The 17214-nt window shown below is 53.8% G+C and overlaps 1 long non-coding RNA gene across 1 annotated transcript; it reads left to right on the forward strand.

Moving 5' to 3' along the window:
- Positions 1-573: 573 nt before the first annotated feature.
- LOC132533848 (uncharacterized) lies at positions 574-16242 on the forward strand. The gene is made up of 3 exons (XR_009545588.1): positions 574-656; positions 6071-6219; positions 16112-16242. It is a non-coding gene; the product is annotated as an uncharacterized LOC132533848 (long non-coding RNA).
- Positions 16243-17214: the final 972 nt, after the last annotated feature.

Raw genomic sequence — 17214 nt, forward strand, 5'->3', positions numbered from 1 at the left:
CCTTTTGTTGCCCTTGTTGTTTTTATTGTTGAAGTTATTGTTACTGACGTCGTTGTTGTTGGACAGGACAGAGAGAAATGGAGAGAGGAGGGGAAGACAGAGAGGGGGAGAGACAGACAGACACCTGCAGACCTGCTTCACCGCCTGGGAAGCGACTCGCCTGCAGGCGGGGAGCCGGAGGCTCGAACCCAGATCCTTAACGCCGGTCCCTGCGCTTTGCGCCACCTGCGCCTAACCCGCCGCGCCACCGCCCGGCCCCCGTCGTAGTTACTGCTGTTGCCATGGCTACCGGCTGCTCCCCGCGCCCCGCCGGCGACCGCTAAGCCAGAGCCGGGGTTGGACCGCGCTCCCGCCTCCAGGGCTGCGCGTCTCTGCGGCACCAGGCACCGCGGTCACGGGCGACGCGACGCGGCGTCCCGCCCACGCGGTGACAGCGGGGCCGCCGCAGGGACCGGAGCCGGGCGCCCCTCCCCGCCGCCCGCCCGGGGGCCCAGGGCGCCGCCCTCGCCCTCCCGGCGGCCCCCGCGCGGCCCGGCGTCCTGCTGTCGCTACCCAGAAGCCCTCGCGCCCGGCTCGCCGTCGTGGGGGGGAGGGGGCGTGTGTGGGGACCTGGGGCCGGGGGTCGCCCGCGTCTGCCTCCGCCGCCGCCCCGGACGGTGAGCCGGCGACGGACCCGGGGGTGTCGCGGGTGTCGGGGGCAGCGGTGTGGACGGTGCGGGGGGGGCAGGGGGTCGGGACCGGCAGGGCGGGGGTGTCGGGGCGGGGCGTGTCAGTGCGGATGTGTCAGTGCGGGCGGAGCGTGTCAGTGTGGGCGGGGCGTCGGGCCCGTCGTGGGCGGGGCGTGTCAGTGTGGGCGTGTCAGTGTGGGCGGGGCGTCGGGCCCGTCGTGGGCGGGGCGTGTCAGTGTGGGCGGGGCGTCGGGCCCGTCGTGGGCGGGGCGTGTCAGTGTGGGCGGGGAGTCGGGCCCGTCGTGGGCGGGGCGTGTCAGTGTGGGCGGGGAGTCGGGCCCGTCGTGGGCGGGGCGTGTCAGGGGCGGGTTGTTGGTGGGAGGTGTCGGGGCAGCATGTCGGGCTGGAACCCAGATCCTAATGAGGGTCCTTGAGCTTTGCACCATGTGCGCTGAACCCGCTGGCCGCAGGCCCACACTTGTGTGTAGCGGAGGGAGAGAGACACAGAGCAGAGACACAGGAGACAGAGCAGAGACACAGGGGAGAGACAGAGCAGAGACACGGTAGAGACAGCAGAGACACAGGGGAGACAGAGCAGAGACACAGAGGAGACAGAGCAGAGACACAGGGGAGACAGAGCAGAGACACAGGGGAGAGACAGAGCAGAGACACAGGAGACAGAGCAGAGACACAGGGGAGAGACAGAGCAGAGACACAGGGGAGAGACAGAGCAGAGACACGGGAGAGACAGAGCAGAGACACAGGGGACAGAGCAGAGACACAGGGGAGACAGAGCAGAGACACAGGGGAGAGACAGAGCAGAGACACAGGGGAGACAGAGCAGAGACACAGGGGAGAGACAGAGCAGAGACACAGGGGAGACAGAGCAGAGACACAGGGGAGAGACAGAGCAGAGACACAGGAGACAGAGCAGAGACACAGGGGAGAGACAGAGCAGAGACACAGGGGAGAGACAGAGCAGAGACACAGGGGAGACAGAGCAGAGACACAGGGGAGACAGAGCAGAGACACAGGGGAGAGACAGAGCAGAGACACAGGAGACAGAGCAGAGACACAGGGGAGAGACAGAGCAGAGACACAGGGGAGAGACAGAGCAGAGACACAGGGGAGAGACAGAGCGGAGACACAGGGGAGAGACAGAGCAGAGACACAGGGGAGAGACAGAGCAGAGACACAGGGGAGACAGAGCAGAGACACAGGGGAGAGACAGAGCAGAGACACAGGAGACAGAGCAGAGACACAGGGGAGAGACAGAGCAGAGACACAGGGGAGAGACAGAGCAGAGACACAGGGGAGACAGAGCAGAGACACAGGGGAGACAGAGCAGAGACACAGGGGAGAGACAGAGCAGAGACACAGGAGACAGAGCAGAGACACAGGGGAGAGACAGAGCAGAGACACAGGGGAGAGACAGAGCAGAGACACAGGGGAGAGACAGAGCGGAGACACAGGGGAGACAGAGCAGAGACACAGGGGAGAGACAGAGCAGAGACACAGGGGAGACAGAGCAGAGACACAGGGGAGACAGAGCAGAGACACAGGGGAGAGACAGAGCAGAGACACGGGAGACAGAGCAGAGACACAGGGGAGACAGAGCAGAGACACAGGGGAGAGACAGAGCAGAGACACAGGGGAGAGACAGAGCAGAGACACAGGGGAGACAGAGCAGAGACACAGGGGAGAGACAGAGCAGAGACACAGGGGAGAGACAGAGCAGAGACACAGGGGAGAGACAGAGCGGAGACACAGGGGAGACAGAGCAGAGACACAGGGGAGAGACAGAGCAGAGACACAGGGGAGAGACAGAGCAGAGACACAGGGGAGAGACAGAGCAGAGACACAGGAGAGACAGAGCAGAGACACAGGGGAGACAGAGCAGAGACACGGGAGAGACAGAGCAGAGACACCGGAGACAGAGCAGAGACACAGGGGAGAGACAGAGCAGAGACACAGGGGAGACAGAGCAGAGACACAGGGGAGACAGAGCAGAGACACAGGGGAGAGACAGAGCAGAGACACAGGGGAGAGACAGAGCAGAGACACAGGGGAGAGACAGAGCAGAGACACAGGGGAGAGACAGAGCGGAGACACAGGGGAGACAGAGCGGAGACACAGGGGAGAGACAGAGCAGAGACACAGGGGAGACAGAGCAGAGACACAGGGGAGAGACAGAGCGGAGACACAGGGGAGAGACAGAGCGGAGACACAGGGGAGACAGAGCAGAGACACAGGGGAGACAGAGCAGAGACACAGGAGACAGAGCAGAGACACAGGGGAGACAGAGCAGAGACACAGGGGAGAGACAGAGCAGAGACACAGGGGAGACAGAGCAGAGACACAGGGGAGAGACAGAGCAGAGACACAGGGGAGAGACAGAGCAGAGACACAGGGGAGAGACAGAGCGGAGACACAGGGGAGACAGAGCAGAGACACAGGGGAGACAGAGCAGAGACACAGGGGAGAGACAGAGCAGAGACACAGGGGAGAGACAGAGCAGAGACACAGGGGAGACAGAGCAGAGACACAGGGGAGAGACAGAGCAGAGACACAGGGGAGAGACAGAGCAGAGACACAGGGGAGAGACAGAGCGGAGACACAGGGGAGACAGAGCAGAGACACAGGGGAGAGACAGAGCAGAGACACAGGGGAGACAGAGCAGAGACACAGGGGAGAGACAGAGCAGAGACACAGGAGAGACAGAGCAGAGACACAGGGGAGACAGAGCAGAGACACGGGAGAGACAGAGCAGAGACACCGGAGACAGAGCAGAGACACAGGGGAGAGACAGAGCAGAGACACAGGGGAGACAGAGCAGAGACACAGGGGAGACAGAGCAGAGACACAGGGGAGAGACAGAGCAGAGACACAGGGGAGAGACAGAGCAGAGACACAGGGGAGAGACAGAGCAGAGACACAGGGGAGAGACAGAGCGGAGACACAGGGGAGACAGAGCGGAGACACAGGGGAGAGACAGAGCAGAGACACAGGGGAGACAGAGCAGAGACACAGGGGAGAGACAGAGCGGAGACACAGGGGAGAGACAGAGCGGAGACACAGGGGAGACAGAGCAGAGACACAGGGGAGACAGAGCAGAGACACAGGAGACAGAGCAGAGACACAGGGGAGACAGAGCAGAGACACAGGGGAGAGACAGAGCAGAGACACAGGGGAGACAGAGCAGAGACACAGGGGAGAGACAGAGCAGAGACACAGGGGAGAGACAGAGCAGAGACACAGGGGAGAGACAGAGCGGAGACACAGGGGAGACAGAGCAGAGACACAGGGGAGACAGAGCAGAGACACAGGGGAGAGACAGAGCAGAGACACAGGGGAGAGACAGAGCAGAGACACAGGGGAGACAGAGCAGAGACACAGGGGAGAGACAGAGCAGAGACACAGGGGAGAGACAGAGCAGAGACACAGGGGAGAGACAGAGCGGAGACACAGGGGAGACAGAGCAGAGACACAGGGGAGAGACAGAGCAGAGACACAGGGGAGACAGAGCAGAGACACAGGGGAGACAGAGCAGAGACACAGGAGACAGAGCAGAGACACAGGAGACAGAGCAGAGACACAGGGGAGAGACAGAGCGGAGACACGGGAGACAGAGCAGAGACACAGGGGAGACAGAGCAGAGACACAGGGGAGAGACAGAGCAGAGACACAGGAGACAGAGCAGAGACACAGGGGAGAGACAAAGCAGAGACACAGGGGAGAGACAGAGCAGAGACACAGGGGAGAGACAGAGCAGAGACACAGGAGAGACAGAGCAGAGACACAGGGGAGACAGAGCAGAGACACAGGGGAGAGACAGAGCAGAGACACAGGAGACAGAGCAGAGACACAGGGGAGAGACAGAGCAGAGACACAGGGGAGACAGAGCAGAGACACAGGGGAGAGACAGAGCAGAGACACAGGGGAGACAGAGCAGAGACACAGAGGAGACAGAGCAGAGACACAGGGGAGAGACAGAGCAGAGACACAGGGGAGACAGAGCAGAGACACAGGGGAGACAGAGCAGAGACACAGGGGAGACAGAGCAGAGACACAGGAGACAGAGCAGAGACACAGGGGAGAGACAGAGCAGAGACACAGCAGAGACACTGGGCCGTGGGCCTGGTGACGTGTGCTGTCTTGCACGTGCCACCACCGGACCACTCTTTATTTTAAACTTTTTTTTTAGCTGTTTCTAAGTTTGTTTATTTATTATTGGGTAGCGGCAGAGAGAAATTTAGAAGGGAGTAGGAGGTAGAAAGGGAGAGACACCTGCAGCCCTGCTTCACCTTCACCACTCACAAAGCTTCCCCCCTGCAGGGGCGGCCCAGGGGCTTGAACCCAGGCCCTTGGGCACTGTGATGCGAGCGCCTAGCTAGGGGCGCCACCGCCCAGCCCTTATTTATTTATTTAGGCTTCTTTTAAAAAAAAATTTTAGTATTTTCCCTTTTGTTGCCCTTGTTTTTTTTATTGTTGTTGCACTTATTGTTGGTGTTATTGATGTCGTTGTTGTTAGATAGGACAAAGAGAAATGGGAAAGAGAGGAGGAGAGACAGACAGACACCTGCAGACCTGCTTCACCGCCTGTGAAGCGACGCCCCTGCAGGTGGGGAGCCGGGGGCTCGAACCAGGATCCTTATGCCGGTCCTTGCGCTCTGCGCCACCTGCGCTTAACCCGCTGCGCCACCGCGCGACCCCCTCATTCAGGCTTCTCGTGGCATCTCAACACTAGAGCGGACGCTGAAGCCGTCAGCGTCTTGAGTCTACAGCCCTCCTCCGTGCGTGGCTCACCAGGGTCTCCTCTCCCACTCTCCTCCTCTGTCCATCCTTTGCCGCTCCAGACTTTTCGTTGGCACCTTAAACTGAAGGATTGGGGGTCGGGCGGTAGCGCAGCAGATTAAGTGCACGTGGCGCAAAGCACAAGGACCCGCATTAGGATCCCGGTTCGAGCCCCCGGCTCCCCACCTGCAGGGGAGTCGCTTCCCAGGCGGTGAAGCAGGTCTGCAGGTGTCTGTCTTTCTCTCCCCCTCTCTCCATTTCTCTCTGTCCTGTCCAACTGTTGTTGTTACGACATCAATAACAATGGCAACAAAAGGGAATAAATATTTTAAAAGTAATAATAACCACAACAACAATAAAAAGGGCAACAAAAGGGAAAAGAAATATAAAGAAAAAATTTTTAAAAACCAAAGAACTGAAGTTTTGTCTTGCCCCAGTGTCCGGGAACACGCTGCTTCCTCTCGCGGGACATTTCCCCACAGGGTCGCCGTCCTTGGCTCCTCAGTTCCAGGCTGTCCTGCCAGGCCCTGCGGCTCCAGCCCTGTCAGCCACTGGGCGGCCTTTGGGGTTTGCTGTCCTTGGGCAGCTTGTCTGTCTGTCTTCACCAGGGAGCATCACCCAGGCCCCGGCCGCTAAGCAGGCTGCTCCCGTGCCTTTCCCTCCCGGGAAGTGTCTGGCCCAGCTCTCCGCTCCTGTGGACTCTCCCGTGTCCCTCTCTGCCGCCTCCCGGACCCAGACTTTGCGTCCTGCCCGCATGGTGGGTCTCCGCGTTCTCCCTCCCGGGTGTCTCAGCATGAATGAGTCCATTTCCAGACCCCTGCTTAGAGGCCTGGTCTGGTGGGTCACAGATGTATTTGCCTTTGTTCTCTGGCCTGACGGACACGACCTTCCCTGGCTCCCGGACAGCCTGCTCAGTCGCCTGGGTCCTTGGATTAAAGGTCTCACTCACATGGACTTACCCTTGACTTCTCTGAACGGCCTTTCTTTTCCTATTGTATTTTGATAGAAATGAATGTTTGTTCTTCGGCTGTCATTCAGCTTTGCCCTTTTGTCTTTGGACCAGAGCATCACTGACACATGTGATGCCAGGAACAGATTTGGGACCCAGCATGCTGAGTCCAGTGCTTTGCCCTCTGCCATATCCCAGCCTCTTTTTTTTTTTTTTAATTGGGGGGGGGGATTAGTGGTTTCCTGTAAACATCGAAAACCAGTAGTTTGTCCGGTGTGAGATTTCTCAGCTGCCCCCTGCTCCCCCTCCTCCATCATGTCCCAGCACCTGAACCCTCCCTCCCCACCCCAGTCTTTTTCTTTGGTACAGACACTTTATATATTTTATTTCTCATGAAGAAGATAGGAGGAGAGAGGACAAACACTGGACATCACTTTGCTACATGTGCTGCCAGGGACTGAACTCAGATCCTCATGCCTCAGAGTCCAGTGCTTTATCCATTACGCCATCCTCTGGGCTATTTATTTATTTCCCCTTTTGTTGCCCTTGTTGTTGTAGTTATTATTGTTGTTGTTGCTGATGTCATCGTTGTTGGATAGGACAGAGAGAGATGGAGAGAGGAGGGGAAGACAGAGAGGGGGAGAGAAAGACAGACACCTGCAGACCTGCTTCACCACTCGTGAAGCAACCCCCCTGCAGGTGGGGAGCCGGGGGCTCAAAACTGGATCCTTAGGCCACTATTGTGCTTCGAACCACCCGTGCTTAACCCGCTGGGCTACCGCCTGACTCCCAGTTATTTATTTTTTTGTGGAATATTTGCATTGTTATATGTCAATTTTTTTGGTAGTCCAGAGGAATTTTTAAAATTTATTTTCCCTTTTGTTGCCCTTGTTATTTTATTGTTGTATTATTGTTGTTGTTATTGATGTCGTCATTGGATAGGACAGAGAGAAATGGAGAGAGGAGGGGAAGACAGAGAGGGGGAGAGAAAGATAGACACCTGCAGACCTGCTTCACCGCCTGTGAAGCGACTCCCCTGCAGGTGGGGAGCCGGGGGCTGGAACCAGGATTATTAGGCTGGTCCTTGCGCTTTGTGCCACCTGTGATTAACCCCTGCGCTACCGCTGGGCCCCAGAGGGGGCTTCTTCTGATGAGGCAAAGGTGACATCTAGCTCCATGGAGGAGGAGGAATGTCCCAGAGTATTAAGTGTCATCTTACTCTGCAGTCGGGCGTCTCCTTTAGATTTGGCCGGCCGGGAACAGGGAACAGGCGTGGAGAGATGTCTACTCAGACCAGCAGGCCAGCTGGCGGGAGTGCGCTGCCCAGCCACGTTGCAGGGACCTCTGGTGCTGCTGTGTGCAGTCTGGATCTCCCTCTCCCCTCTCTCATTTTTTTTTTTTAATTCTATTTATTTTCCCTTTTTTTTTTTTTTACAATTTACTTCTTTATTGGGGAATTAATGTTTTATATTCAACAGTAAATACAATAGTTTGTACATGCATAACATTCCCCAGATTTCCATTTAACAGTACAACCCCCACTATGTCATTCATCATCTTTCCTGGACCTGTATTCTCCCCACCCACCCACCCCAGAGTCTTTTATTTTGGTGCGATACGCCAATTCCAGTTCAGGTTCTACTTGTGTTTTCTCTTCTGATCTTGTTTTTCAACTTCGGCCTGAGAGTGAGATCATCCCATATTCATCCTTCTCTTTCTGACTTATTTCACTTAACGTGAATTTTTCAAGGTCCATCCAAGATCGGCTGAAAACGGTGAAGTCACCATTTTTTACAGCTGAGTAGTATTCCATTGTGTATCTAGACCACAACTTGCTCAGCCACTCACTCATCTGTGGTTGGACACCTGGGTTGCTTCCAGGTTTTGGCTATTACAAATTGTGCTGCCAAGAACATATGTGTACACACACATCTTTGTGGATGGATGTGTTCCCTTTTTTTTTTTTTTTTAATTGTTGTTGTAGTTCTTATTGGCGCTTCTCCGTGACCTGACTCAGCCCTGCGCTGGCGGGGCCTCTGCAGCCTGGGCGCCCATGTGGCCAGCTCAGCCTCAGAGGGGCAGTGGGGACAGCGGTCTCCAGTTCTCTCTCTCTCTTCTCCAGGTTTATCACGGGGGCTCGGTGCCAGCACTACCAACCCACTGCTCCTGGCAGACAGTTTTCCACTTTATTGGACAGGACAGAGACATTGAGAGAGGAGGGGAAGCCAGAGAGGGGGAGAGAGAGAGAAACGGACATCTGCAGACCTGCTCCACTACTTTCATCAGTGAAAAGTGAAGGGTCCCCACTGCAGGTGGGGAGGCGGGAGCCGGAACCTGGATCCTTCCCTGGGCCCTTGCACTTTGTATATGCGCACCCCCCTCCACTCCCTCATTCCTTTCACTTCTCTCCTCCTTCCCTCTGCACTCACTGCCAAGGCTTCTCTGCCCAGAGCTGTGTCTGTCTCAGAAATGGACGGAGAGGGAGAGGGAGAGGGAGAGGGAGAGGGAGAGGGAGGGAGGCCTCACACCTGTTTCCCGCCCTGATTCCTGCTTCCCGCTTCCAGTCAGTTTGCGAGAGAGCAGCCCCTGGCCGCCCCAGCAGCAAGCACGGCCCCACAGCGGATCAGGCCGTCCCCCCACTCAGACGCCTCCCCAGAGGGGACCAGACTGCCGGCCACCCTGGCAGCCTGCAGGGCCCGAGGGGCGACACGCGTAGGCTGAGCTCCCGTGAGGGACCCGCAGGGCCGGTGCGGGGAGCCTGTGCTGCTGGGCGCTTCAGCAGTCACCCATGGCGCTGTGCCCAGCCCCTGCCCCGGCAGCTGTGGACCTGCTCGCTGGGGGGGGGGGGGGGGGGCTACACCCCAGGTGAAGGTGAGTCTGTGGCGTCCCCTGTGCCCCGGCGGGTGAGGTCGGGGGTGCGGCTGAGGGTCCAGGCCGTCTCCCTGGCGTGTGCCAGGCTCCCTGCTCCGCACCCTGAGACGCCTGGGACAGCTCCTTGCAGCAGAAGCAGCAGGAGAGTCAGACTCCTCCAGCCCACTTAGGAGATGGCCGGCGAGGGGGAGTCGGGCGGGGGCGCAGCGGGTTAAGTGCACGTGGTGCAAAGCGAAAGGATCCTGGTTCAAGGCTTCCCACCTGCAGGGGAGTCGCTTCCCAGGCGGTGAAGCAGGTCTGCAGGTGTCTGTCTTTCTCTCCCCCTGTCTTCCCCTCCTCTCTCCATTTCTCTCTGTCCGTTCAAATAAAAAGGAATCTTTTTTTTAAAAGATTTTATTTATTTATTAATGAGAAAGATAGGAGGAGAGACAAAGAACCAAACATCTCTTTGGTACATGTGCTGCCGGGGATCTAACTCAGGACCTCATGCTTGAGAGTCCGAAGCTTTATCAGTGTGCCGCCTCCCGGAGCACATAAAAAGGAAACTTGCTTCCAAGAGCGGTGGATTCAAAGTGCTGGCAGCAAGCTTCAGCAATCACCCTGGAGGAGGAAAAAAAAAAAAGATTTGAGAAGAAAAAAGAGAGAGGTCCAGCACATCACATTCAGTGACGGGATTGAACTCAGGATCTCGTTTGTAATGGTCTAATCACGGCAAATTAAAATTGAGAGACGGAGTCAGACAGTAGCACAGCGGGTTAAACGCACGTGGTGGTAAGGATCCCAGTTCGAGCCCCCGGCTCCCCACCTGCAGGGGAGTCACTTCACAGGTGGTGAAGCAGGTCTGCAGGTGTCTGTCTTTCTCTCCCCCTCTCTGTCTTCCCCTCCTCTCTCCATTTCTCTCTGTCCTGTCTAACAAGAACAGCAATAGCAACAACAGTAATAATGACAACAATGATATACAAGGGCAACAAAAGGGAAAAATAGCTGGGGGAGAGGGGGGTAGCGCAGCAGGTTAAGCGCACATGGCGCAAAGTACAAGGACCGCTAAGGTTCCCCGTTCAAGCCCCCGCCTGCAAGGAAGTCACTTGACAAGCGGTGAAGCAGGTCTGCAGGTATGTTTCTCCTCCTCTCTTGATTTCTTTCTGTCCTATCCAATAAAATGGGGAAATGGCTTCCAGGAGCAGTGGATTCATAGTGGCAGCACAGAGCCCCAGCAATAACCCTAGAGGAAAAAAAAAAGAAATCAGCCCAGCCAGAACTTGAAACTAATGAAGGGCTGATAAAACCTCCAAGCAAAAGAGGGAGCAGAGTTCAGAGCGGGCGAGAGTGCAGCACCTGAAAGATGCAGGGCAGAGCCGAGGCTGCGCCAAGAGAGCGAGTCCAGCTCCCTGGGTCTCGGAGGGCCGGGCCCGTTGTGCTCAAGGCTCCGGGTGCTCTGTCCAGGAGGAGTTGAACCAGGGCCTGGTGAGGCCCCTGGAAGGGAGGATGTTTGCTGCCTTGTTGAGCACGAGTCAAGATGTGGTCTTACCTCTCTCCTCTCCCGGATCAACTAGGAATACCAAAGGAGACCACCCGGACCGAAACAAGACAGGACTAGAATGACCACAGGAACCCAGTAAATCACCCGTGAGTACAAACACGTGTGGCTGGTGACAGAGAGGAGAGAGGGGCCTAAGGAGAGACTAAGTGACTGCTAACAGTTCAACAGTTTGTCAGTGGAGACACCACCTCCAGTCTGTTCCACCAACAAGGGGACAGCTGAAGGGAGGAAAGGACTCCCCAGAGACTCACCAAGTGCAACTCTGAGTCTCCATTGCTACTACCCTCAGAATCTGGAGCAGCAACAGGGAGGGACACCAGGGTACAGAGATCTAACCGGGAAACTCAGGAGAAGACCTATACCTCGGTGGCATAGCTGAGGGGCTGTGAAAGTCTCTTTGCATAACCACTGGATTATCTCTGCCACACCCTGCTTTATCTCTTGGTCAGGAGTCAGTGATTAAGCTAAGAAGCCTATTGATAGTTTAAAAGCCCTCAGGCTCCCATATCCTACAGGGGAAAAAAAAAAGGCTTTTACACCACTGAACTCCAACTCAGGGATTGAAAAAACTGTTAACTTATATAAAATGGTTAAAACAACAAGAAAAAATATTGGAGACTCAAACCAGGACAAGAGTCCAGCTAAAAGTCCTCCAGAGGGTGAAGCACAAAACAACGAGTTCAACATCCAAACATTAGCTAAGGAAATAATAACAGGAGTGAGTAAAGAATTTGAAAAAATTGTAATCAGAAATGCAGGAACAACAAATGAGAAAATGGAAGAAAATTCTAATTATCTCATGGTTATTAGAGAGCTGAAAGCTGAAATCGCTGAGCTAAGAAGGCAACTAGCTGAACAAGCTAAAACAGTATCAGAGCAGGGCAACAAAATAGATGAACTCCAGAAAGCAGTAGAGGGCAGAGAGAATAGAATCAATGAGGCTGAAGACAGAATTAGCAAGATTGAGGATGAATTAGAGACAACTAAAAAAGAAGTAAGAGATCTCAAAAAGAGATTAAGAGATGCTGAAAACAACAACAGAGTCCTATGGGATGACTTCAAAAGGAACAATATACGCATTATTGGCTTACCAGAGGAAGAAAGAGAAGGGGAGGAAGAAAGCATTCTCCAGGCCATAATAGCTGAAAATTTCTCTAGTCTAGACAACACCAAAGACATAAAGATTCAAGAAGCCCAGAGGGTCCCAAACAGAATTAACCCAGACCTAAAGACACCAAGACATGTCATACTTAGATTGGAAAGGAATAAGGATAAAGAAAGGATCCTCAAGGCTGCAAGAGAAAAACAAAGAGTCACCTACAAAGGAAAACCCATAAGATTAGCAGCAGACTTCTCCATACAAACACTACAGGCCAGAAGAGAATGGCAAGATATCTATCAAGTGCTCAATGAGAAAGGCTTTCAGCCAAGAATACTATATCCTGCTAGATTGTCATTCAGACTAGATGGAAGCATCAAAACCTTCTCAGACAAGCAACAGTTGAAGGAAGCAACCATCACCAAGCCTGCCCTGAAAGAAGTTCTGAAAGGTCTCCTATAAACAACCAGACCACCACAAATAGGACATATATCAAAACACTCTAAAACTCTACAAGAATGGCGTTAAAATATCTTCAATCTTTGATATCAATAAATGTGAATGGCCTGAATTCACCTATTAAAAGACACAGAGTAGGAAGATGGATCAGAAAACACAACCCAACAATATGTTGTCTACAGGAAACTCACCTAACTCAACAAGACAAACACAGACTTAAAGTGAAAGGATGGAAAACTATCATTCAAGCCAATGGCCCACAAAAAAGGGCAGGAACAGCTATTCTCATATCTGACATGATAGACTTTAAAATAGATAAGATTAAAAAAGATAGGAATGGACACTACTTAATGCTCAGAGGATCAGTCAATCAAGAGGACTTAACAATTATTAATATCTATGCACCCAATGAGAAGCCATCTAAATACATCAAACTTCTACTGAAAGAGCTACAGCAATATATTAACAGTAACACAATCATAGTAGGGGACTTCAACACCCCACTATCTCAACTTGACAGATCATCCAGGAAGAAAATCAGTAAAGACATAAGGGAGCTACATGAAGAGATAGATAAACTAGAACTATTGGACATTTTCAGAGTCATTCATCCCAAGAAACTGGAATACACATTTTACTCAAATCCGCATGGATCATTCTCAAGGATAGACCATATGTTAGGCCACAAAGACAGCATCAGCCTATTCAAGAGCACTGAAATCATCCCAAGCATCTTCTCAGACCACAGTGGAATTAAACTAACACTTAACAATCAACAAAAGATTAGTAACAGTGCCAAAATGTGGAAGCTCAACAGTACACTTCTTAACAACTTCTGGGTCAAAGAGGAAATCAAGGAAGAAATCAAAATGTTTGGAGAGTTCAATGAAAATGAAGACACAAGCTATCAAAATATTTGGGACACAGCTAAAGCAGTCCTAAGAGGGAAGTTCATAGCTATACAAGCACACATTAGGAAACAAGAAAAGGCACAAATAAACAGCCTGACTGCACATCTTAAAGACCTAGAAGAAGAACAACAAAGGAATCCTAAAGCAACCAGAAGGACAGAAATTACTAAAGTTAGGGCAGAAATAAATTACATTGAGAATAGGAAAACCATACAAAAGATCAATGAAAGTAAATGTTTGTTCTTCGAAAGAGTAAACAAAATCGACAAATCTTTAGCCAGACTCACAAAACAAAAAAGGGAGAAGACCCAAATAAATCGGATAGTAAATGAAAGAGGAGATATCACAACAGACACTGCAGAAATTCAACATATCATGCGAGGCTTCTATGAACAACTATATGCCACCAAGCTAGAGAACCTGGAAGAAATGAATGATTTCCTAGATACCTACCAACTTCCAAAGCTTCTCTCTTTCTCTCACCCACACACAATGATTTACATAATAATAACTTGTAGTGGGCGGGGGTAGATAGCATAATGGTTATGCAAACAGACTTTTCATGCCTGAGGCTCCAAAGTCCTAGTTTCAATCCCCCCACCCCCACCCTATAAACCAGAGCTGAACAGTTCTGGTAAAATAAAATAAAATAAAACAAAATAAAATAAAATAGTTGTAGTCTCTAGGACTTCACCAATCCAGGTCAACTTTTCAGTCATCCATACAGAGACAGAAAGACATTACAGTACCTAGGCTTCCTCCTAGGTGTAGTGTGGGCCAGGTTCAAACCTAGATCATGCATATGACAAAGCAGGTATATTACCCAAGTGAGCTATCTTGTCAAATCTCCACCCCTTCACCCTCATTATTTATTTATTTGTTTATTTTTACCAGAACACAGCTCAGCTCTAGCTTATGGTGGTATAGGAGGTTGAACCTGGGACTCTTGAGCCTCAGCCATGAGCATTTCTTTTCATGGCCATTTTGCTATCTACCTCCACCCCCTCTTATTTTTAAGAAGACATAAAAATGGCTCCTTTGGAAAAAAAAAAAAAAAAAAAAAGATGTGGTCTTAGGGGCTGAGCGGGAGCGCAGCAGGTTAAGCCCACATGGTGCAAAGCGCAAGGACCTGCGTAAGGATCCCGGTTCTAGCTCCCAGCTCCCCACCTGCGGAGGGAGAGGGGGTGCTTCGCAAGTGGTGAAGCAGGTCTGTAGGTGTCTTTCCTCCTGTCTTCCTCTCCTCTCTCCATTTCTTATTTATTTATTCCCTTTTGTTGCCATTGTTTTATTGTTGTAGTTATTGTTAATAATGTCGTCATTGTTGGACAGGACAGAGAGACATGGAGAGAGGAGGGGAAGACAGAGAGGGGGAGAGAAAGACAGACACTTGCAGACCTGCTTCACCGCCTGTGAAGCGACTCCCCTGCAGGTGGGGAGCCGGGGGCTCGAACCGGGATCCTTCAGCCAGTCCTTGTGCTTTGCGCCAGGTGCGCTTAACCCGCTGCGCTACCTCCCGACTCCCTCCTCTCTCCATTTCTCTCTGTCCTATCCAACAGCAACAACAGCTTTAACAACAATTACAATAACAACCACAACAAGGGTAAAAAAAAAAAAAAGGCAAAAATAGCCTCCAGGAGCAGTGGATTCGTAGTGCTGGCACCGAGCCCCAGTGATAATCCTGGAGGCAAAAAAAAAAAAAAAAAGTGGAATCAGCACACCAGCGCAGAGACCTGGGCTGTGTGACGGATGGCAGTAAACCCGCAGGCGGGCAGGTGGCTTGGGGTCCTGGGCCGGCTGGGAAAGGACTCCTGGGGACGGAGAGCTGGTCATCACCTGCCGCAGCCTGAGGCGTTGGCCCGTGTGTCACCCACTATTCCGTAGTATGTTAACCACCCGAGGCCAATAACAAGATAAAAATTATTGAAAAGGAGCCATTAGGGGCCAGGTGGTGGTGCAGCTGGTTAAGAGCTCACATTACAGGGCACAAGGACCTGGGTTCAAGCCCCTGGTCCCCACCTGCAGGGGGAAAGCTGCACGAGTGGTGAGACAGGGCTGCAGGGGTCTCTCGCCTCTCGAGTCATTGCTGGGGCTTGGTGCCAGCACTACAAACACACTGCTCCTGGCGGTCACTTCTCATCTTTATTGGATAAGGACAGAGAGAGATTCAGAGGGGAGGGAGATAGGGAGAGACACCTGCAGCCCTGCTTCACCACACGCGAGGCACCCCTCCGCGGGCGGGAGCTGGGGGCCCAAACCTGGATCTTTGCACTGGTCCTTGCACTTCGTACTATGCGTTTAACCCAATGAGCCACCGCCCAGCCCCCCCGTCTCTCTATCTACCCCCTTCCCCTCTCAACTTTTCTTTGTATCTATCCAGTAATTTTTTTTTTAATTTGCGGGTTGGGCGGTAACACAGCAGGTTAAGCGCATATGACATGCAGCCCAAGGACCAGCTTAATGACCCCAGTTTGAGCCCCCAGCTCCCCACCTGCAGGGGGGCTGCTTCTCAAGCAGTGTCTGTCTTTCTCTCCCTGTTTCCCTCCTCTCTCAACTTCTCTGTCATATCCAACAAAAGAGATGACAACAGTAACAAGGGCAACAAAAAATGGGGGGAAATGGCCTCCAGGAGCAGGTACTGAGCCGCAGGGATAACCCTGGAGGCAACAACAAATCAATAAATGAAAACTCAGAAGGAGCCACTCGTCTCCAGGGAATTCAGAAGCGGGTCCAGGCGGAAGCTGCTGCCTGGTACTGCCGGCCCTTCCCTGACCGCTGCTCGCAGGAGGGTGCTTGTGGACGCCTGGCCTCCCTCTGCTGCAGGAGACGGGAGGCCGGTGAGCTGTGCCCACAGACGCGGCGCTTTCTCTCAGGGACCAGCTCTCCCTTTCCATCCAGCTGCAGGACCTACAGCTTCATGCCGGCTCACCAGCTAGACACCTTCTGACGACGACGACTTTTCTCCTCTAAGAAGTGGGCTGGAGGGCTGGCTGGAGGTGCACTTGCGAGGTGAAGCTTTCCCGTGCAGGTGGGGACCAGGGGCTCGAACCTGGGTCCTTGAGCACTGTGATGTGAGCACTTAGCCAGGTGCGCCACTGGGCTCCGCCAGAGTGGGCCACGAAGATGGGTGGGGGCAGACAGCATGACGCTTCTGCAAAGAGACCCTCCTGCCTGAGGCTCCAGAGTCCCTGGTTCAATCCCCGGCACCACCGTCAGCCTGAGCTGCGACACTCCCAGGTCCCATGTGCCACCTCCGCCTGGGCTCCATGCCAGGAACCTACAGCAGGTGCAGGTGCAGGTGCAGGTGCAGGTGGGGGCTTCACCCCGGCACAGGTTACAGACCCCAAGTGCAGTCAACCCGCCGGCCACAGGCCGTGGAGGCCTGGGGGCACAGAGCCGGCCTGCCCAGCGCGACCTCCAGTCTCATTGGCTCTACTCCTACCTTTGGGTTCCTGGTTATTCAACGATTTGCCCTGCTTTGCATCTTAATGTTTTGCAGCCACCAAGTTACAGATGCCGCCCTCCTGACTCCCCCGGGCAGACGCCCTCCCCCGTGTGTCCCGGAGCCTCCCCTCCCCACAGCCCTGCCCCACGAGGGACAGACAGACACAGGCTGGGGTGTGGGTCGCCCTGCCGACACCCCCGTCCAGCGGGGAAGCCGCGACAGAAGCCGGACTCCCGCCTGCTGCTCCCGGAGGTGGCGCACAGGGCGGCCTCCAGTGCGGGCAGGGACGCGGAGCTGGCGGTGGGGCTGTGCCGGCAGCCCTCAAGTCTCGTTCTCAGCGTCACAGCGCTGGTGGCGGGATGGGCAGGGAAGCCTGGCGGCGCTGACCTGGGGGATTAAGCGGCTGTCTGCCTCCACGACATTGAAACGTCCGTCACACGAGATCCCAACAGAGACCGGAGGCCAGAGGACGACTTGCAGG

The sequence above is a fragment of the Erinaceus europaeus genome, chromosome 2 (assembly GCF_950295315.1).
Source record: "Erinaceus europaeus chromosome 2, mEriEur2.1, whole genome shotgun sequence".
Taxonomy (NCBI): Eukaryota; Metazoa; Chordata; class Mammalia; order Eulipotyphla; family Erinaceidae; genus Erinaceus; species Erinaceus europaeus.